This window comes from Pipistrellus hanaki (genome assembly GCF_964339955.1).
Source record: "Pipistrellus hanaki genome assembly, chromosome: 1".
Taxonomy (NCBI): Eukaryota; Metazoa; Chordata; class Mammalia; order Chiroptera; family Vespertilionidae; genus Pipistrellus; species Pipistrellus hanaki.
Window position 1 is genome coordinate 90900577 of NC_140503.1, and position 22394 is coordinate 90922970.

The 22394-nt window shown below is 40.4% G+C and overlaps 1 protein-coding gene across 17 annotated transcripts in view; it reads left to right on the top strand.

Annotated features, from left to right (window-relative positions):
• Positions 1-22394, top strand: part of SVIL (supervillin) — a 263352-nt gene that overhangs the window by 119159 nt on the left and 121799 nt on the right. For 15 of the 17 annotated variants that reach the window (XM_084875354.1, XM_084875358.1, XM_084875345.1 and 12 more), the window contains one exon: positions 19759-19816. The gene's annotated coding sequence lies outside the window, so the exon portion shown is untranslated. The remainder of the gene's footprint in view (positions 1-19758; positions 19817-22394) is intronic. The other 2 variants (XM_084875355.1, XM_084875360.1) reach the window with 1 other exon arrangement.

Below are 22394 nucleotides of genomic sequence, written 5' to 3' on the forward strand. Positions count from 1 at the left end.
GGGAGGGAAGGAAAGAAGGAAGGGAGGAAGGAGGGAAGGAAAGAAGGAAGGGAGGAAGGAAGGAAGGAAGGAAGGAAGGAAGGAAGGAAGGAAGGAAGAAAGAAAGAAAGAAAGAAAGAAAGAAAGAAAGAAAGAAAGAAAGAAAGAAAGAAAGAAAGAAAGAAAGGAAGAAAAATAGCTGAGTTTCTGCTGGGAGGAGCTGGGCAGAGGCTATTTTGTGCTCAGAAAGATGCCCCAAGGCAGCTCTAGATAGCATTGTTTTTGTTCAGTTTTGGCTGGGCTGGTGTGTGCATTAGCTCATGTTCCAAATCTGTCACCCCAAGAATGTAGCGAGAATTTTGTTTCAGTCATTTCTCTCTCACTTCTCCCTTTCCTTATCCAGAGTCCAGCGTCTACACAATCCAAATTACCAACACTTGAAAGCAGCGGTTTTGAATAACAGTGCCTAACTGGTTTAACCATGTGGGCAGCTATGCTCACAAACTTGAATTTGCAATTCAGGTTGTTTCCCTCTGTTTTTAACCACTCATCAGGGAGTTCAGGGCTCTGTTCAGCCTTTAAGGACCAGACAGCCCCTCCTCAGACTCACACTCACATTACAGAACCCAGCAGTTAACCAGTTGTTTCCTTCATCTCTCATTGTTTCTGGGAATATATTTGAAGAAACCTGGAACACTATTTCATAAGAATATATGCACCCCTATATTTGTTGCAGTGTTATATACAATAAGTGGCCCAGTGCATGAAATTCATGCATGGAGTGGCAGGTGGGTGTCCCTCAGCCTAGTCTGCACCCTCTTCAATATGGAACCCCTCAGGGGATGTCTGACTGCCAATTTAGGCCCGATCCTACAGTTGGACATCCATCTCACAATTCGGGACCACTGCCTGCCTCCTAAGCACTCGCCTGTCTGCCTGCCTGATAGCCCCTAACCACTCTGCCTGCTGGCTTGCTCATCCCCAACTGTCCTACCCTGCCAGCCTGCTCACCCCCAAATGCCCCTCCTGCCAGCCTGATTGCTCCAACTGCCCTCCCCCAGCCTGATCACCCCCAACTTCCCTCCCCTCTTGGCCTGATCGCCTCTACCCGCCTCTGCCTCAGCCCTACCACCATGGTTTTGTCCAGAAGGTCTGCTGGCCTAATTAGCATATTACCCTTTTATTATATAGATAGCCAAAATTTGGAAGCAGCCCAAGTGCCCATCAGTAGATTAGTGGGTAAAAAAGCTGTGGTACATTTACACAATGGAATACTACTTGGCTACGAAGGAGAACTTACTCTTGTAACAGAATGGATGGACCATTATGCTAAGTGAATAAACCAACCAGAGTAAGACAGGTACCATATGGTTTCACTCATCTATGGAATTTGATGAACAAAATAAGCAAACAAACAAAATAGAAACAGACTCATAGAGAACAGACTGACAGCTTTCAGAGGGGAGAGGGGTTATGGGGTTGGATGAAAAAGTAAAGGGATTAAGCAAAACACAGTAACAATAGTGTGGTGATTACCAGAGGGAAAAAGGGTGGTGGGAGGTAGAAGAGGTTATAGTGAGGATTAATGGTGATGGTAAGAGATTTGACTTGGGGTGTTAAACACATAATACAACATATAGATGGTTTGTTATAGAATTGTACACCAGAATCCTATATTATTATATTTTAATAACTAATGTCACCCCAATAAATTCTATTAAAAAATAAAATTTTAAAAGAAGTTCTGGAGTGGTCCCTGAGCAAGGCCTGCAAAGTGATGAGCCCACAGGTTGGTTATACAACCACAAGAGCTGGAAGGACAGTGGCTTTTTTCCCTGTGGCCAAAATCCCACCTCAGGTTAACAGAAACCAGCTGTTGCATGTGGAAGCCAGAGGGAGGGCAGCTAAGTGAAGTGCGTCCCTTAATCTGCAAGTCCGATTATTTCCGCCCTCATTCTGTGCTTAGGGCTATGGAAGGAGGAGCATAACTGAGCCCATAGAACCCCCAGGCATTTGGAGATTGCCAGTGTGACAGGGAGAGGTGGAGCCAGCTCCTGGGGGTAGGAACAGAGAAGCACTAGAATCCAGTGCAAGATTGAGTTGCAAGCCTTTTCTCTCTGCGGTATCTATTTTTGTCTTGAACTAATGAGTTTGAAACTATTTTAGAGGAATGAAAGGAATTCGATTTCTTTGCTACTCAACTGAATAGCTGTTACCCACATGTTCCCATTTCACTGTGCTTTGTAAGTAAATAAAGTGTCATTGCTTTCAGGGCACTGTGTGCTCTGAAATCTGGGGCCCTTTCCACACTGTGTCCCCCAAGCTTCACTGCAGCAAGTGTGTCTCCTCCAAGGGTCCTCTCAGGAGAATCCCAAATCCAATCTCGATGGACTTCCAATTCCTGCTTCAGTAGGTATTGATCAGCAAAGATAAACTAGGGAGATGCTAAGGGGTCCTCCACCACTGGACTAGCCCCAGACCCCTCCCTACTTAGTGTGGCCTTAACCTTCCAGAAGCTTCTCATCATCATCTTAGCAGGGGCTGGGCGAGGAAACAGGCAAGCTTTGTAGTACTGAGTGTACATTAATAAAAGGGCTCTTGAATTTTCAAGGATAGGGTTTGGAGTCAGTACTGGTACATATGACAACATGTTGTCTTTAAAAAAAAAAACACACTTATAGGATTTATATAATATATGCATTGATGATAGCTTAATATGTGTATCATGTTAAATATTAGTAAAATTTGACACACTATCTAAAATACAGGGGTGGGCAAAATAGGTTTACAGTTGTTCCTATGGAAAAAGACATGCAGGTTGTGATTATTACAATAGCTTTATTAATTCAAAAGAATGTCACAATGGTACAGTGCACTTACTTTTGCCCACCCCTGTAACATATTGTTCTGGGAATATTCCATAATGTATCATTCTTTTCCTTAGACAGTCTGTGTGGGAGGGGTATTGCCCAAGCACTGAATTTCTCTCCACAATAAAGCAGGGAAGTAGGGAAGAGCAGGCAGTTGACATGTGGGTTTTGATGATCAGCTTGGTCAGTGTTGAGTAAAGACAACCGGGTTTTTGATGGAACAGGTAACTGGGGGCCTCATGTGTGGGTTCCTTTTACCTGGAAACTTCCTGGAGGGCAGGAGGGTATGAGAAATGTCCTCAGGTCCCACAACTGAAATATTTTGGAAACTTCAGGGATATTCCTCATATGAAGGTCTCAGGGCAAACTTTAGCCACTGACCAGTTTACTTCCAACTGCTAGCGCCTGTCAGAGCCTGCAGAGGACTCTGGGACAGTTTGTGCCTTGTTTGTACTTATAAAATAGTGTGAAAATTAATTTTATTATTTTAAAATATTTTAAATTGATTTTTAGAGAGAAAGGGAGAGGGAGAGAGCAAGAGAAACATCCATGTAAGAGCAGAATATCTGTTGGTTGCCTCCTACACGCCCCTATCAAAATTTTTAGGTATAACAGAAATTCAAGATATGTTTAATCTTGGATTACCGTAGTTGATAACTTTGATTGTGACCTTGGTTATCCAAAGTTCTGCTTTTGTTTAAAACTTCTGTATAACAAATCAGTAAATGAGATTTTTTTATTTTAAATTTGGACACTGGGTTACAATTAAATGTATTTCTACTTCCTTTTTTAACCCTAAAAATGAGGAAGAATATAAATGAACAGAATGAACTTTTATCTGAGCCATGCCCATGAAAGAAGCATTGAGATAAGTTATTTGAATTTGACTTGTAATGTTGCTTGAAAATCATCTAGGCTTTTTTTTCTAAGAGAACACTATCTAATAAAGCTCACTTTGCATATTTTAACAGTGGTTATGTATGTTTATTGGTAATTTGAATCATATTAGGTCTTGCAAAATGCGACCTGCCCTGTCCTACATAACTATCAGAGAGCCTGTAACTGTGGGTCCCTTGATGTTTAAATCTTGGCAGCAAGATACTATGAACAGCTGTCAGAGGGGAGAAGGGTGGGATTTTCACTTTGATATTGTAGTAAAGGGGAACCTACATGTATTCAGCTTTTGTGAGAGTTTATGCTCCTGAAAGACTATCTTGCCTCTTGTAAAATATTCAAGTGACTTTATTTTCATTTTTAAAAAAATATATATTTTATTGATTTTTTTACAGAGAGGAAGGGAGAGAGATAGAGAGCTAGAAACGTTGATGAGAGAGAAGCATTGACCAGCTGCCTCTTGCACACCCCCTACTGGGGATGTGTCTGCAACCCAGGAAAATGCCCTTGACCAGAATCGAACCTGGGACCTTTCAGTCCGCAGACCGATGCTCTACCACTGAGCCAAACCGGTTTCAGCTTTATTTTCATATTTTAAGATATACATGTTGGAAAATAGACTATGTGTATTAACACACACCTAAAAGCATTTATATTGTTTTCAGGAAACCTCTTAACATGCCCTAAGCATCAGTATGCAGGGTTCCTATAAAGCAGCAGAGATGGTGCCCTTCCTCCCTCCTGTGCCCAGGCAGACCTGGGGCACTTGGGTTTCCTCTCCTGTGAACTGACTGTGAGGACCCTTCTCAGCACAGAGCTTTGCGCAGCTGTGTCAGTGGGCCAAATTGGCTGAAGGGTCTGTCAGCTGCCTTGGTGTGTCCTGTACACCTGCCTGTACACTAACATTCTGAAAGATCTCACATTTTTAGGAACATTAGTTCTGACCCTGCCAGTTTTAAAGAGGTGGGGATGGGAGGAGTAAAACAATAGCATTTTGTGGCTTCGGAATTTATTATTTCATCATATGTGAGATTCTGAATAAAATGTTCACATCGCTGTAAAGTTTACATTTGCAAGAATATGTTATTGTGAAATATTATTGTATCAGTTTATATATAGGCCTTTTACATTTTTATAACTATCAACATTTTAGTTAATATTATGAACCACTGGAAACAGCAAAAACCCTTTTATTTAGCTGATAATAAAGCCTCGTCAGTTTGGATTCCATGAGTACTCACAGCCCACAGTTATTTTATTAAACAGATGCTTTTTTGAGGGTCCAGCTTGGACAGCTCTGAGCCTGCCTGGGGGGAGGTGACAACAGACAACGAGTTCAAGAGAGAAACCACTAGCATGTCCAGAATATTTGATATTTAACTCACATAATATATGTTTCACATACATTAAAATAAAGGGTGACTGGGCATGTGGGACATTATAGTATACCCTTGTTTTAGTTGTTAACTGCTAGAACAGAATTTTTTTACTGTATCCTCACTGATTCCCATGGTCTCCCAGGCCCAGAACAGGGCCTATAGGTTACTCAGTACATATTTGTTGAGTAGATGAATGAAATAATTTGCTAACATTTAAGCTCATATATATATATCAGGGACATTAAAATTGCTATAAACAAGGATGTCTTAACTTGAGGATTTCTATTAAGAGTGGTGTTTGTAAAATTGACTTTGTCAAACGAATCAGTTCCTTTCTGCCACTAGAGGGCAAAATAGTGCAGTTAAGAAATCGAGTTTTCCATGACTTCTTTTTAAAAGAAAAGTTAGCACTTGAGCTAATCCTCTTAAATGTAATTGACACAGCTTTAATTTCAATAAGGAAATGCAGTGGTTTTAGTTCAGCTAAATGGATGCTGGTTAAATATATACCTTCAAACTGGGTGTCAGTTGTAGGTTTAATATAATCAAGTCTATGAATTGTTCTCTTGTGCTGGAAACCTGTTGGACAACCTAGCTTAAGATAGAACTGCCAATGGGAGGGTAAGTCTGGGAAGATCTGTATTGTTAACGAGACAGTCAAGGACTGGAAGAGAGGAATTTTCTTTTATAACATTAATTAAAATGAATTTAATATTATAGTTCAGTAGTTATTGCTGTTTACTTGATCTTTTTTTTTTTTTTTTTTTTTTTTTTTTTTTTTTTTTTTTACTACCATCAGTTTGCAGATACTAACATCCTGAGGTTTGGCCATAGGGATTGCAAGGTGCTCCTCCTCACCCTCCAATGTCACACCTGCCCTCTGCAGCAGCATTCTCATCTCCAAGGAGTCTGATGATGGATTGACAGCTTGCTGGCAAGAGTTGGCAGCCAGCAGCTAACTTGTCTCACCTCCTTTTCTTATTCCTGGCCATCTCTGGTGGAAGTGCTAATTAAGGATCAAAGGGCTCCAAAAGCTGGCAGTTAAAAAAGAGAAGGGAATCACAGTGCCTTAAATAATGGGAAATTAGTTACCTGGGAGGCAAACAAAAAGCCCCGTCAGTTCAGTGGTTGCAAGTGGCATCTGACTGTGAACTCCTCTGCTTTCCAAGGGGCCCAGAGCAACTCTATACCAGCCAGATTCCGGCCACACCTGTTGATTACGTGCGGTTCCTCTCCTGTTTGCCTAATTTGGAGATTGTAAAGGCAAGTTCAAGCTCATTCCTTTAGAGTTAGGCTGTGAGGGCAAAGGCATGTTGGAAAGATACCGGGGTTGATGTTACTTTTCTACTCTGCTTTCTAAGGCTCTTTGCCACAGGGGCATACTTTTGGTTTCTCACTGTTTCTTTTTGCCACAAATATCAATCTAGACAGGAATTTCTGAACACCTCGCTGTCAGAGAATCCCACGGAGACTGAATAGATAAACCTGTTTAGAGAAAACTAAAAATTGGTCTAATATTTACATCCCTAACATATTATTAGCATTGACTAGCCATCCAGTTTTCATAACTCTGGTTTCAGACACTCCAAACTCTGTTCCTCTGAGAAGCAAAAGAATGGCTGTCATATGATAAATTCAGGGGTTCTGAGAAACTGTAAAGGGATTATCTATGAACACACACAAAACATTAACACTGGACATTAGCCTGAAGGGAAGAGTGAAATGAGGTTGTCAGACTAGGTTTTGTTTTCCATAACCACATATTCTGTCTATTCATTTGACTTCCCTGTGACACGGAATCAGTAGTTTGGTGAATACTGTCCTCAGAGGTTTGCTGCTCTGTGCTCCCTGGCCCTTCCTCCTCTTCCCCATTCAGCATGGCAGTCTGCTGATGCTTGAGGCGCTAGTAGTGCTCAGAGCTCTGCTGGGACATATCATAGTTTGGTGAACCCTTGGGTGTGATGCCTTCTGAATGACAAAAGGATGGATGGCTGTGAGCTAAAGGAAATGTGTGCAGTGATGGCTGAGCTGCACTTAATCCCCAGCTGATTTCCTTTCCTTATATGTATAGAAGCCGGAGGAGCCTGGTCAGGGAGAGTTTCCAAGCCCAGACCTTAACAGAATTAAAAATAATGGGTGTTTGTATTTAAGAATGGTTTGGCCAACACCTCACGCCTTTTTATTTGAAAATACAGTTTATTTTTTGCTGGCACAAGCTTATTTTCTGGAATGCTAAGGATTGTTTCTGCACCTGACCCAGTGACTCCTTTTTAAGGACTCAGAACATGCAGTCTGTTTGGAGATAGTAGTCGGCTATTTTTGAAGATAGTCGTTGGCTATTCTGCCTCTCAGTGAGTCAGAATACATGCTAATAAGTTGCTCTGAAGATTGACTGAGTTCTCCCCTGGAGCTGGGGAAGCAGAGAAGTTCCAGGTAAGCAACACAGCTCCCTGCAGCCACAGCTGAAGTAAAGCTCCTTCAGTCCTGCCTGTGTCTAGAGACTGGCAGGCTCTGCTGTGGAGTTTATTATTATGTAAATAGAGTAACAGTACAGCCTTTTAAGAGTTTTTGCCAAAGGGTAACCCTTTGTCTGCCAAAAGGTAGGCTCCTGCTTTGCTTGCCAACCCAGTCTGTGCAGTCAACGGAGGGTGACCTATAAGCCAGCCAGTCAACTTGCACGTTGCCTTATTAGGCAGGCAGGGAAGGCTGTTGTCCAGGGACAGCCCAGCAGAGGCCTGGCAGCAAGTGGGCTTGTGTTTTGTAAGGAGCCCAAGAGCCCAAACCCTGGAGACATGGCCTAGTACTGCTCAATTAATTCTCGTGCACTGTAGTGACAAGAATATGCACTCTCCTTGGCAGACACACTTTCTGATATGAATGGAAAACAGAGGTGACTTCCCAAAGGAGATTCGTGTATCTCCTTTTCCCAGGGCTTTTACTTACTGTACAGCTTGTTCTGTCATGTCCTGTATCAGGGTTTATGCTATGGAGTATGGACTTTATCAGGAAATGGTTAATGGTTTCCTTTTAATCCAAAAGATTTTGGAGACTCTTAGAATATTGTTTGTGTTTCACAGTAAAATCTTTCTAGTGTGAAGGTCATGTGGAGGCCAGGGAGGAAGTATCACCAGGCTGTAAGGTGGTACCAGGGGCCCTAGTATCTCCATGGACAAGTCACTTCCGTTGCTCTCTATAAAATGTAGGGTTAGACTGAATGAGTTCTCTTAAATGACCTCTCCATTATAAATGTCTCATCCAAAATTACATTTGTAACATTATCTCCTTGGCCTTTTTGTTCTCTTTAGTAATAAGGTTTAATGAGTATGGTGGTCAATAGCCACAGTTTAACATCCAAGGGTAATCTTCATGCTTTGGGCTGAATCCATCTCTTCTAAGTTTTTTCTAAAACTTGAGAGAGAGTTAGAGACTGGGAAGGTTTCTGTACTGATGTTTTTGTTCAGATTTGCTCCCATTCTTGAAAGTAAGAAGTTATGACTCATGAATCAAAGCTACAGGTGAGAAATCCACAGATGGAGGAGGAACCACAGCTAGTCCTGTGCCAGTTTCCCTTTCGGTTGAATATTCATGTATATGGTGCAGGCACTGGCCAGCCTACCAGGAAGGAAGGTATGAAAGGCCTAACTGCCCATCACCACACTTACAGGTTCTCCTCTTCTTCTCTCACTTTTCTGTGTGAACAGGGATGGCTCCCACCGCTGGAACTCTGCCTTGCATCTGTGTCATAGACTTGCAGCAGGAGAGGACATTTGAGGTGCTGGTGGCTAGGTGTCTATTTTGACCTTATTTCCTACTTTCTTTTAATTGACCTGTGTCTGCTGCTTGTTGTTAAGGGAAAGGTCAAATCACTTGGCCCTCCTGTTGAAAAAAATCCTTTTCTTTTCCTGTTTTAAAAATCTGTTGCCATCTCCATTGAGTACTTGGCTCCCCAAGGCATGGGCTATGTCTTTGATTACTTGTTATAACATGAACCTGTGGCCCATACCAAAAGGAACTTGTTAGCTTGATATTAGGTGCCTCTAGGACTTTACAAGAGCCCTGGGACTCAATGCAGTTTGCTGGCCAAGGGAAAAGTGACTGCCCTTCAGATGTTATGAAGAAAAGATTAGCTGTGTGTCCAGGACATGAAAGAGCAGAGAGAAACCTCCATAGTGATGCTACCCTGAATGGCAAGCTGGAACTCTCCTCTCAGGTTCTTGTCTTAACGAAGTTTGAAAAATAAAGTTCGTGGATAAAAGATTTTAAGCATAAGTGTGGAAGTTTATTGCAAGTGTATACAAATTCCCCCTGGGGTGGGGTCCCCAAAATAGAAAAAGTCCTCTCGCTCTCTAAAATGGAAAAAACATAGCCCAGTGAGCCTCTTTGTGGGTTTATAAACGCTGGCTGCTCTTTGTCTGTTCATCCCACTTTCTAATTGGACCCTTCTTATTTTATGTCCCCTGCATTTTTTCCTAATTGGCCATTTCCCCCTTTTCCCTGCATGGTATCAGTTTCAAAGCTCATGCAGTGCCCCCTTTTCTTCTTCCCCTTATCTTGTAATATTCTTGTAAATTGGAGCTATCTCCATCTGTCACTATGAATTTCTCTTCTATGGACCCTTCCCTAATACTGCCTCTCCTGACTCTGAAGTCCTTTTAGTGAGCACATTTTCTTTGTGCATCACAAAGATGTCAGAGCTGGGAAGGGGCTTCTTGTTGGAACATAAACTCTGAGTTCTTGCATTTGAAGTCACCAAAGTCAACCACATTGTAATTTCCAAGTCTATTGCTTGAATTTTTTACATCCTAGAGGTGTGAATGGGCAAGTTAGAATTCTAGTAGATAGGCAATTGAGTTTTCCAGTTTAAATTTTAAATATATCTATAGCTTTATCCCTTTTTATTAAATTTATTGGGATGACACTGGTTAATAAAACTATATAGGTTTCAGGCACACAATTCCCTAATACATCATTTGTACACAGTATTGTGTGTTCATCTCCCCAAATCTAGCCTTCTTCCCTCACCATTTATTCCTTCATACCCTCCTTCATCTCTCTCCACCCCTGCCCAATATATCTATGGCTTTAATGATAAAAGATTAGTTGATTTGAGCAATACTCATAGATTTTGGAAAGTTAAAAGAACTTTTGCCTTTTTCAGGGGAGGAAAATTACTCAATCACTGACTCAAATGGATGGTACTATTTTAATTAGTAGTGTTTGACTCTTAATTACTTGAATACTGATTAGCTACATGAAGCAATAATAAATATTTCTCTCCAAATCAGTGTGAATGTAAAAAGTCATATGATGATTTACGTTTATCTAGGACACCCCAGTTTACATACTCATTTGCATGCATTGTCACGATTAATTGCTTCAGCTCATAGCAACATGTGTTTTGAAGGAAAGAAGAGGAAGGAAGAGAAAAATGTTCTCTGTTCTAGGAAGGAAGTTCTTGCAGAATCCTGCAGTGTGTGTTTCAGCTCTGCTTGTGCTCTTGCTTGGCCTGCAGTTCGAGGGAACTGTCTCTCATTTTACTGAAGAAGAACTTATCTTCTATGAGGAAGACATAGATACGTACTTGATAGCACAAAAAGAAGTAGGGAAATCTCAAAAGGGTCAGTGATGACAAGATGAAACAAAAGGACTTTGGCATATGTACAAGACTCCATCCTTAATGTATTAGGTGATTTCCTCATCCAGACCGTGAACTTATTGAGGGCAGGAACTCTCCCAGACTACTGACGACCACCCTGGTGTCTAAGCTCTAGTAGTTGCTCAGTGAATCCTGTGTGGGAGGCAGGGGTGAGATCTGGAGATGGAGTGAGTATATACTGCGGGAGGTAGGAGAGGGTAAGGGTCAGGAGAGGGTACGGGCAAAAATCTATGACATTGGTCTCTTGCATAGTGGGTTCAGGTAGATAGGTGAGCATCTAACTACGAATATTATGTCAATAATGAAAAATGTCAGCCTCCAATTTACATCTCCTCCCAACACTGAACCCCTCCCCCCTGTACCTTATGTCCTAGCAGTGTATCTGTTTCACCACTTCAAATGGCTGTGGCATGATGGCTGGCCCTAGTCTGATAATGAAGACCAATGTCCAAGTAGCACTGTAACAGCAGCCAAGGGTTCACAAGATCAAGGGATCACAATACTGAGTTTCATCATTTGGGGGGAGGGGGGGAAATTGACTTTCATAATCTTTTCATCCCCACTATCCCAGATCAGAGGTTGAAATGGTGAGAGGCATGCAGGCCGCCTATTAGGAAATGACTGGGCTAGGACATCCATGTTCCTAAGGAAGTATTCTCTCCCCATCTCAGGATCATGCAGCACTGTGTATTCCAGCGTGGTGTCAGGCTGGGAAGAGAATCTGGAATTCCTTTTTCTACTTGCACTTCTGTAACAGCTTCCATGTTTCTTCAAGGCAGATAAATCTCCTCTTTTTGAAGGCTCTCCATTGCCTCCTTCCCACCTCTGAATGACCTATCCGGTTCCCTTGCAATTCCTTCTGAATATGCCTCCATTTAAGCTCACATCGTTCTTACTCCATTTCTCACACTTATGTCACCTCTTCCTCCTGGCATGTCCAACCCTGTCCTCTCCATTCACAGTTTGGCTCTCTACTCACCTTTTCCAAGAAGCCTTCCTTTACCAAACTTCTCCACCTGATTCAATTTTTATCCATCATTAAGATAATACCACAAATGGCTTGCATTAATGGTTTTGAACTGTGGAGCATTTCCTAATACCTGTGTAGGGAGACCTTCATTTTTAACATGCATCTCATGTGACTGTGGGACACAAAGTTTGATATCATTGACCTTATATCAGATGTTAAAATTTACTCATATGTACAAACATATCTTTAGTTATTTCAACAAGCAGTACAGACTGTCTTTGACTTCTTTGTCATAACTTCCTCATGCCAGCCACTCTGTGGCACACAATCTGCTTTCTTGGTGGTTATTGCTCATTCTAAAAGCTGACATGAGCACATCAGATCTCACTGATTAGTCAGCAAATGCATTGAGAACCTGTTCTGAGACTAGTAAGTTCTAAGGTACCAGTTAACATAACCTCGTGGAAACATTAGAGACATTGGAAATGGCAAGTTGCTGAACTTTCTTTGTGTTTCTGTAGTTACCACTGTTGAGGTTGCCATTGTTGTTTTTATTATGATGCCCCTTTAAAGAGAACCCACAAATAATATTATTCAAGGCTTTTTCCTTCAAATCATCCAAGTAAACTCCAGAACAGCTATTAGGTATCAGCAGTCATCATTTTTTATACTTACTTGTCTACCATCTGGATTTTCAGACTCATAAAAATCCTCATATCTGATGATTCAGTATTTCCTAGCTTTCAGTTCATGTGAAAACCATCAAATAGTGAGTATCAAATGATTGGAGTTGGCAGGAGCCTTCTCAGACCTCCTTGGATAATTGTAATTGTGTTGGCCCCCTTCCTGCCAACTGGGATCCCCTCTGTGAGAGGGGCCTTGAGTCTCTGCAGCTGTAAAGACACAGCATTCTGTGCCTAATGATGGTCTAGGATTCAGCTTCAGATTCTAGGCAGCAAACACATGTGTATGTTGATTTGTCAAATCATTGTTTAAGGACCCGATGTGTGATGGCATAGTTTGTGTCAGAATTTATTCCTTTTTAAGACTAAATAATATGTTGTATGCATATTTTAGTGTACATTTTATACACAGAACTAATGTATGTCTTTATTTTCTTACTCAGAGAAGCATTTGACCTGCCTCTATTCCCCTAAACTACTGAATTATTTTCCCTAAGAATCATTAGCTATAGATTAAAAATCACCCAGATTTTAAAATGATTAGAGATAATTTTCACTACAAATTTTAACGTTGCTTGTTTGAACATTTACTGTAAAGACTAGAGGCCCAGTGCAAAATTTGTGCACTCAGGAGTCAGGGGAAGGTCCATCAGCCTGGACTGTGCCCTCTTGCAATCCGGGAGTCCTTGGGGATGTCTGACTGCCGGTTTAGGCCTGCTCCCTGCCAGCCTGAGATAGCAGTCGGACATCATTAGTGCTGCTGCAGAGGTGGGAGAGGCTCCTGCTACCGCCTCTGTGCTCACCAGCCATGAGCCTGGCTTCTGGCTGAGTGGTGCTCTCCCTGTGGGAGTTCACTGACCACCGGGGGGCAGCTCCTATGTTGAGTGTCTGCCCCTTGGTGGTCAGTGCATGTCATAGTGAACAGTTGTTCTGCATTCGGTCTAAAACCTGCTCTCTGACATCCCCCAAGGGGTCCTGGATTGCAAGAGGGTTCAGGCCAGGCAAAGGGACCCCACTGGTGCATGATTGGGGCCAGGGAGGGATGCTGGAGGTTGACTAGCTGGGGAGAGACTGTGGGAGGGCTCCAGGGTGTGTCCGCCCATCTCTCTCAGTCTCAATTGGCTGGACCCCAGCAGTAAACTAACCTACTGTTTGGAGCGTCTGCCCCCTGGTGGTCAATGCACATCATAGCAACTAGTCCATCGGTCAACTGTTTGACCCCTGGTGGTCAGTGCACATCATAGCAAGCGGTTGAGCAGCCTTAGCATATTATTAGCATATTACACTATGGTTGAACAGACAACCAGACACTTAACATATTAGGCTTTTATTATATAAGATAATAATAAGTCTTTTAGGATATTGCAATATGCCTTTTCTTTAAAAAGCCTGTTAAATATAGTATGATTGGCATGGCTTCTTCAGCACATCTAATAAACACATATCTGTAAGTTGTAAAATTTCTCATTGGAAGTACTTTTGCCTTTTCATCTCTACATATGTGGCCTGTTTTAAATTACCTTACCTTAGTGATGCAGCACAAAATATTATTTGCAGATTTGTCCTAAAGCTTACCACTAACCAGAATTCACAAAGCATTTCACAGTGCAGACAGGGGAGAATTGCACTAAAGTCAGGAATCTAGAATGTCTGAATAATGAATATAAAATATAATAGAAAAATGAAAAGGACTCAGTGAGCTCCCCACAGGTGGGATTACCTCATGTTAGGCAATTCTGCCCCAGATTAAGTGTCTACACAAAATTCACCAAAGAAAATGAGAATACCATTTACAGCTGCTTCTAGCTTACAGAATAGTTCTATACTAGACTTAGAAATATATCCTTCACTTTGGAATTTCAGCCCAGCCATCTATCATCTTTAGTAGCTTATAGTAGATTTCATCAAAATTGTCCTGTGGCTCTTCTTAAGTTTAAAAATGAACCAATAACTCTCAGTAATATACACACACAAACACAACTATTTTATAATATATCCCTGCCCAGTATTGACCACTTCCATGTCAGCCCTTTTTCCTAGGGCCTGGAGAGCTTCAGTGCTATTCAGGGAGCTCATTGAAGGTTGCAAGGTGAGGGTATGCTGTCTGCCCATTCACTGTGTCTCTCTTTATCAGGTACTGTATATCCAAGTGTGGATTAGATAACATGATCCACCTTTCAGAGTGCTTATGCATCCTTTTTCTCATTTAATAGCATCCTCACATGCTTGCTTACATCTTTGATTTTATTTTGGCTCATCAGGAGAAGGTGGTTTTTTCCTCTTGGAAACAGTTTTTCAGTGGTCCCCCTAGACTTCAGTGTTTCTCCTAGATCATACCGTAGCTCAGTCTCTCACCTGTGCGTGGGGATAGTGATAGGGTCTCGTGCAGGCTTTGTGAGAACTGAATGAGTTTAATGCCTAGAGCACTTGGCATCGTGCCCTCTCCTGGTGAGGGTCTTACCCTGTTCTTTACATCATCACAGCAGGTGCACTGGAAAAAGGCGAGTTGTCACCTCCACATAATCCTGAGCCACAGCTGTGCACTGCGCTGCTTGGTCCCTGAGGGTGTAACATCTTGATCCTGGGTCATCTAACCCCTTAGTTTCTGACCTTGGCAATTTAGGAGATGATCCTTCTTACCTGGACTCACTTCAACATTGTTCCCAGTTGGACTATAGGATCATCTTTCCTATTTTTCCCATTCCATCATGTCCTGGCAAATCTAACATCTTCTCCTAATTTCTCCTCACATACAAATATTTATGTTCCACATTATTGCTTCACAATTTAGGAAAGGCAAAACACTAGTGGGAGCTTCAAGTTAAGGAAGGAATGGTAATACTTTTCCTTTATGACAACTACTGAAGAAATAGAATAGGCTTTTTAATGTACAGTAAACTGTAATTTAAAAAAGCAAACTAAACTAAAGAGATTGTCTGTGGATGAGGTGGTTTCTAAGAATGAGGAAGAATCAAGGTGATTGCATTGCTTGTCTGCTTACTTGATTCATTTATTATCTCATTCATCCAGGATTTATAGCCCCTTGTTCTGAGCGAGGCACTGTGCTAGAAATGCCTCAGAAATGTATCTCAGGTATTGCTCCTTGAGTTTTAATAATTCTTAACTAGGAGACAGTGAAAGGTTTGATTGGCAGTAGAGAAGCACTGGAAGAGAAGAAAAAGTATCAAGGAGCTCAACAGTGGATTCAAGGTGGTTGGCAGGCTCTCCCATGTGACCATGGCCCACTGGGGTAGGCTTTGAGGAGCACTGTGTTGTGTGTTATTAGGATGTTGGTGATTGTCTGAATCAATACAATTTATAGCCAGGAAATGCATGTGGGAGAAATAGGCAGGTCCACCGGAAAATTTGCATTCATGACCATGATTTTCACCCAGATTTTTCTCTCAAGTCTAAGCTTTGGAATTTCAAGAGAAACTATATCTTTCATCTTTATTTGTACTTAATTGTTTTGGTAAGTGCTATGGAAGTAATTCATGCTTATTGCGGAAACTTTGGAAGAGAAAGGGGAAAACATAAACAGTTATCTCTCTCTCTCTCTTTCTCTCTCTCTCTCTCTCTCTCTCTCTCTCTCTCTCTCTCTCTGTCTCTCTCTCTCTCTCTCTCTCTCTGTCTGTCTGTCTCTTTCTCTCTCTCATTTCCCCATCATCCCTCTCTCTTTTAAAGCAGTAAATGTTTTTTTATTTATATAATTATTTACACTATTATTTAATCCCACCTAAATTATTCATTTCCAGAGTCTTTGCTGCCACTATTTCCTCTCTTCCCTCTTCTGCTTCCAACTCCTCCCTTTTTCTGTTTGTTCCTAGTTAGCCATGACCTCTCAGTCAAGTTTCCACTACAGTTATCCATAGGACGTAAGTTCTTTCTTACTGAGTTTTTTTGTTTTGTTTTTGTTTTTGTTTGTTTTGTTTTGTTCTTTGTAACTGCCTTATTTGCTATATTTCTTCCCACTTTGCAAGAGTTGAGTAATCAGCAGTATAGAGGAAATGCACATGGCCAGCACTGATGAACCCTCTGTTGATGTGCCATAATTAATTTGGGTTGTTTGTAGTTTAGAAATCAGTTCAATTAGTATGGTTTGACAGCAGGTTATAAAATCAATGCAAATCACTATAGTATGATCCTAGCTTTTAGAGAAGATTATTCCACTAGTTTCTATAGTCATTCAGCAAACATTCACTGCAGGCCTGCTGTGTACCAACTACAATAGTATTCAGTACTAAAGATACAAGGGCAGGCATACTCAGGGTCCCTGCCTCCTGGTGGGGGTGCCTGAGGGCAAATCATGTTCTTGATCTCACATCCCCAAGATCCTGTGGCTGCATCACAAACAAGTGACTATCCATGGGCAAGTTACTTCTCTAATCCTGCGTTTCCTCATCTTGTTAATGAGATGATTTTCCCACTTTCTTTTTAATGTCCCTTTTAGCAGTAAAAGAGTCAGTGTCTAATTATTGCATATTTTTCTTAGAATTACATTATCACTGCTTGGGCCCACCAGCTGCAGGTTGCAATTAAAAACAAACAGGGGAGCTCCATGTTTACTGGTTCTGTGTGGAAGGAGCTTGGAAGTCACGGCTCCATCCTAGCAACAAGTAAAAAGTTGAACAGATTGAAAAATCAACGACTCTTCCTGAATCCATAGGGAAGGGAGGACACAGGGCAAACTACTGACCCCAGATTGGAGAGACATTTAAGTCCATACAGGACTTGTTACTTCCCAGCGCATAAACCCACAAGTTATATAATGAAGCAAAGATAGTCTCTTCAACAAATGTTGCTGGAACAACTGGACATTCATATGCAGAGAAATGAAGCTAGAACAGGCCTTACATCTTGCACAAAAATTAACTCAAAATGTATCTCTGTACCGTTCCCTCAATTTTGTCGTATACCTAAACCTGCTCTAAGAAAAGTAAGTCTTTTTAAGAAGTGATAATAAAATAAAAAGGGGGCAGTCAAATAGATAATGCTTAATTTAAGAGCTTCTGTCTCAAATTAAAATTTTTGAACCTCTAGTAATATATGCTTTTCCTTTTCTCACAATTTCACTCATATGTTGTTCATAAATCTTAACTGTAGAGTTTTGGTTTCCTGTTAGGCAAAATTTTTCATTAACCTGGCAAAGAAGACTCTAGACTCAGAGTAGCCTGAGAATAGTTAGACAGCCTCCCTTCCTTCCAGAACATTGAGAGGCTCTGTATGTGTATTTTTTGTTTTTGTTTGTTTGTTTTGTTTTTTTCTTGTTTGCTTATATTTAGGAGAAGGGGGAGTCATTTTGACTCCCCTGATGATGGCTAGGGTGCAGCATTACCTACTTAGCTGCTGCACGTGCTGTGCTTTGGTGGGAGACTTAAGCAGGAACATCACCAGTGCCCATCACAGGAGACAGTCTGCTCCAGCATCCGCAGGCCTAATTTCTGCTTGCAATCTGATTACAAGGTTTGAGCTATTCCAGCCTGCAGCCTCTTGCTTTGCCTTTATCATACTCTCAAGGACACGAGTGTCTGCTTGCTCTGTCCTACACTGTGAAGTCTCATCCCAGTGTGGCTTAGAAAGAGTGGCTAGAGGCTGTGACTGGTTGTGAATTAGCTGTAGTGCAGTCTCTGTTACTGCACTTTCTGTGTGTAACCATGATCAGAAGCCCAGGGTTTTCCAGCTATTTAGGATCTTTCAAGTTCTCTGAGAAACAAGGTAAGGCAAGAGAAACTGAAAATGCACTTCTGTATATATTCTATAGCATAATGAATGCCTCGTGTCCTCCATTTTACCTTGTATCCTTCTGCATCCAGTGTTATAGTTTTCTCAAAGGACACTTTAAATATCTAATTGAGTTTAAGTTAGCTTATTTTGGGGTCGCTGAAAAATGTGATTTTTTTTTTCTGTTATAACTTAAAGATATTACTAAACTGCTAAAGCCTTATGTAGGAAAAAAAAAAAATGCCAATTCAAATGGAATGCCCAAACTTTGGATCAAGTTCTGAACTTCAGCTAAAATACTTTTCTAAACCAAATGCTATATATTAAATTATTTCCAGTAGGCAGTGGTGAATATCTTTTTATTAAATCTTCATGTGAAATATTTTGGAACAAAATGTTGTCTTTTAGTGGCTTCCTTTCTAGCACAGAGGAAAATATATGCTCTTAATTTAACCATGGAAGTGGTGTCACTGACTCAGTTCACTGATTGAGCAACGATGAAATGCTGAGATTATTTTGAATGTTACATTTGAAATCCAGCCATTGTATGTGAAAGTATTTTCTAGCACAAATGCATTACTAGGAAGTGAATTGGAAGAGTTCAAGCCTCAAATTCAGGAATTTTCTTCTATAATATTTGATAGCTTTTGAACTGAGTTCTCTTTTTAAAAAATATATAACTAGGTATTTGTATAACTCTGAGAAAACCCTACATGTTCAGTTGGCAGTGTTCTTTTTATTTTATTATATTTCTCTAGTTGGTCAGACTTTCCAGATTCAAGGATTCTGGATGTTTTGTGATGGATAATGATATGTCAGCATGTGGTGTATTTTGTACATCCTTTTCCTTAGGCTTCTGACCCCAAATATTAACCAGTAAAAGGCACTTCCATAGGAAAGGTTCCTGTAAGTGGCCACTTGTGGTTGTCTTGGTGGACAAATGGTTGTATGCCAAAAGCTGTAAAACAGATTATTTGCCATTAGGTTGGTTATAAATTTGTCTGCAACTGGTTTTGATTAACTGGTTCACTCGATGTTTGTTTTTGCTGCATGGGATTGTTCCCAGCTGGCTTTACATCACATCTATTTTGTCTTAAAAAATAAATTAGTGGTTTATTTGATGTGTTGTTATTTTTTAAGTTTTATAGAAGGCAATAAGAACATGACTAAAGCATCCCCCTGCTCTTTGCCCCCACCTCATGCATTCTTTAAGATCATCTCAAATACATCAGACAGTAATGATTTTCAACATTTCTGGTTACCTGGGTCAAAATTTTTAACTATATCATTCAATATTTAATTGCTTTGAGTTATTCTTGTAGCTATATGAATTTAAATGAAGCCATTGAACTATGTCAGATTTTTTTTTTACCCAGATTTTTTTTTTTACTTTCTTTCACTAGGAAAACTAGAAACCTTGCTATGTTAAATGTGTATTGTTGAATTTGATTCTTAGAAGGTGTCACTTTTTTAATTCATTAGTCTTGTCTTGTTGATGGTTTCATTTTTCTTAAATTATATGTTCAAGAGAAGTTTAAAGAACTTTCTAATTTTTTTTAACTTACTGTACAGCTAACTCAATGTTACATTATTTATTTACCCTTAGATTTCAACAAGAAAAACGTAAGCTTTATTGGATTCCCACATCAAAGGAAAGTTCCAAGGTAAAGTGGTCTTTGTCCAAGAAATCTTGTTTTGAAGATTTGTAATAGCTTTTAACATTATCTCCTAAATTCCTAATTTACCATTTTAAATGTCTGTCAATATGTTTTCTCTCCAGAGTTTGGTTTGTTAAAATATATGAAGTACCCTAACTTAATAGTACATCCGGCAAGCAAAGATTATTTTTATGTATTTAATGCTGTTTGTAGAAACTATTTGCAGAACAGGATGTTGATGTTTCTGTAATTGCAAACTTGCAAAGAGCTGTTATCTTTTTTCTCTTATATCTACCTTTAAGCATGGGTTGTCCTTTTGCAATCTGTCCATCAAGTAAGGGAGATTTTGATATTTTTTTTTAAAAAGGTTAAGCTTTGTTCCTCCTCCTTTTCTCCCTTTTTTATCTTTCCCTCCTTAACCCTCCCCCCCAACCCCCGCTCATCCATCCATTTGTCCACATGACATGGTGTTGATCTTTAACTTTTTTGCACTTCAGTTTCCTTGGCTGCAGGGTATTATGGGTGCTAATATGATTTACCCAGTGTGCTATAACTCTGTGATGCATCATCACAGATATAAGTTAATACAAAAGATAAAGTTTTTGCCAAACAAGATAGCTATTTCTCAGGTCTTCTTAGATTACTGTTCCTAGTATATTTTGAGATTTTCATGTAGAGGCACAATGTTATTTATCCCTTACACAAAAGTATGGATCTCAGCATATACTTCCTTTTGCTAGAAGAACCCAAATCCATTTACCCTTAACTCCCAATCACATGTTCTTATGCCTAATGTTTATGTATGACATTATTTCTTTACTTAAAAGGTTTGCATTTCAATAGCATTGGAATAAACAGTTGTCTGATTTCTGTCTCATCGGGCTAAGCCTGGCTCTGCATTGATTTTAGTACCCAGGTGAACTAGAGCAGTAATGAATCAGGGTCATCAGGAAAGTTGTTTTATTTGACTCATGAAATCTTGCTTTTCTGACACAATTTCCCATATTTCTCATCTCTGCCATATTTTAACAGGATCTAAGGCTGATATTTTAGTTCATTTGGGCTACTATAACAAAACACCATACTCTGGGTGTTTTGTTATATACTCTGGGTGGCTTATAAATAACAGATATTTACTCCTACAGTTTAGGCGACTGGAAATCTGAGATCAGGGTGCCAGAATGGTGGGGTGAGGACTGTCTTTGGGGTGCAGATTGCCAATTTCTTATGTCCTCACTTGGCAGAATAGTCAAACACTAATCTTCATGAGGGCTCCACCCTCATGGCCTAATCATCTTCTAAAGACCCCCACCTCCTAACATCATCATCTTTGGGGGCGTTAGGATTTCAACATATGAATTTGAGGGAATCTAAACATTCAGACTATAGCAGCTTCATTCCAAAGATGACCCTATCAGGTTGGTTTAGCTTTAATAGTGACTAAGAAAAAGGAATACGTAAATGGGAAAGGAGACAGGAAGATATTGCTTATTCAAGGATAGGAAAAGCAGAAAATATGAAGGTCAGACACTTCCATGGAGGGAAGCTCAGAGGGACATAACTGTTCTGACAAGGTGGGTATTATTTCATATGTACCTATGAAAATCATGGTCTCTTTGCCATGGTACTAAGTATAAAATGGGCTGGAGACACAAGAACCTGCCTTCTTCAGAGAAGTCAAGTCAACCAATCATCAGAGGTGAAAATATCAGGCAATGGGTTTTGAATTCCCATATCTTATAATTTAAACTTCAGTAGGAGAATGAATAGTTTGTGGGGGAAGCCTTTACCAGTATGGGTGCTGAATAGTCAGTGTAAAAGTAGATTTCACATTTTGTAAAAGATGGACAGTAATAACAGCAGAGTATTTAAGGATAGGAAAATCAGAAATAAAATTTCTGCTTTAATAAAATTTCCCCTTGTTGATATTGCTGGACATTTAAGTAGGTTAATGGGACACATTAAATAAATGACCATGGAAGATGGGGGAAGTCTCTTCTTAGATTATGGAAACAGAGAGAAGGGGGCAGACTAATAAAAAATAGTCATAAAGGATGAGCAGTGATTCAGAGGAGATGAAAGTAGATAAATATAAATGGTGCCTCTTAATTTAGTTATTTTAATTATATGTGGAGAAATGGTTTCATACTGAAATATGGGACCATTTGGTTGAGCTTGGCAACCCACCAAGGCTGCAGAAGTTGTTCAGGGAGAGACCCCCTTCTCCTGGAGGGGATGAGTGATGAGGAGGACCATGGCCCAGCATCAGGGGCTCAGTGCTTGAGTTAGCAATCGTGTGAGTCCAGAATGGGCCCTAAGAGTCATCGCTGCTCAGAAAAGTGAGAGGAAGGATAATGTTAAGGCTCTTTTGGATAATCATGTTTCATCAGCCATTACATAATAAGAAGGATGACTCATTCACAGATGTTCCAGAACTTAGTGTGGACCATCTTTAGTGTATCTTGCCTGCATTTTCACTGCTGACTATGCCCTTGGGTACAGAAAGTCCAGGGAAGAGACATGACTTTTTTCAAAACCTCGTTTCATAGACTTGAGGGGTCTTCCCTTGGTCATAGCTTTTGTG